This window comes from Sinocyclocheilus anshuiensis, unplaced genomic scaffold, assembly GCF_001515605.1.
Source record: "Sinocyclocheilus anshuiensis isolate Anshui unplaced genomic scaffold, SAMN03320099.WGS_v1.1 scaffold691, whole genome shotgun sequence".
Lineage (NCBI taxonomy): Eukaryota > Metazoa > Chordata > Actinopteri > Cypriniformes > Cyprinidae > Sinocyclocheilus > Sinocyclocheilus anshuiensis.
In genome coordinates, this window is record NW_015552577.1 from 567,737 (window position 1) to 568,160 (window position 424).

A 424-nucleotide genomic window follows, 5' to 3' on the forward strand; every position below is an offset into this window, starting at 1 on the left:
AGAAGAAGCTTTATTTGCCACAGACAAATGCTCGACAGGTAAACTTACACTGTAAAAGCTGAAACTGCACAACTGTTTTCAGACATGTTATATTTGATATTTGACTTGAAACAAACTAAAATGACAGTGAACTAATATTTATTGTTTAATTACTATTCACAGCTGCATAAAAATAACTAATTAAAATATTAGATTAGAAAGTCACAAAGTCAGATATTTATAATCTAAACAACTGTTGCTTTGATAAGTTTTATCAAAATACAGGTCTGTGACGGTTTATGACAATTTCATAAATATAACATTACAGTACTATATATATATATATAATGTTATATAATGTTATGTACATATTAATGTGTGTGTGTGTGTATATATATATATATATATATATATATACACACACACACACACACACACCTCGTTT